The following is a 288-nucleotide window of genomic DNA, read 5'->3' on the forward strand; positions in this document are numbered from 1 at the left end:
AATTTGAAATGGGTCAATTTGACCCGGATACCATACAAGGGTTTGAAGGGTGCCAGGCACCCCTGAAGCTCTGATCCTAGAATCGCCCCTGGTCCAGACCACACTATAATTTACAAAGACCCAATAACTTCCTTTAAACATGCAGAAACCTTGGACTGGAGGACTGGAACCTCTTTTGATAGGTAGGGACCGGGACTTGGCTCTGACAGACTGTCCCGTTGATCCTCGTGTTTCCCCCAAAGCGGCCGTTTCCTCGCCTCCGGCCGAGGAGGGCGCATCTTTGGGGGG

The sequence above is a fragment of the Etheostoma spectabile genome, chromosome 2 (assembly GCF_008692095.1).
Source record: "Etheostoma spectabile isolate EspeVRDwgs_2016 chromosome 2, UIUC_Espe_1.0, whole genome shotgun sequence".
In the NCBI taxonomy this organism is placed as follows: domain Eukaryota; kingdom Metazoa; phylum Chordata; class Actinopteri; order Perciformes; family Percidae; genus Etheostoma; species Etheostoma spectabile.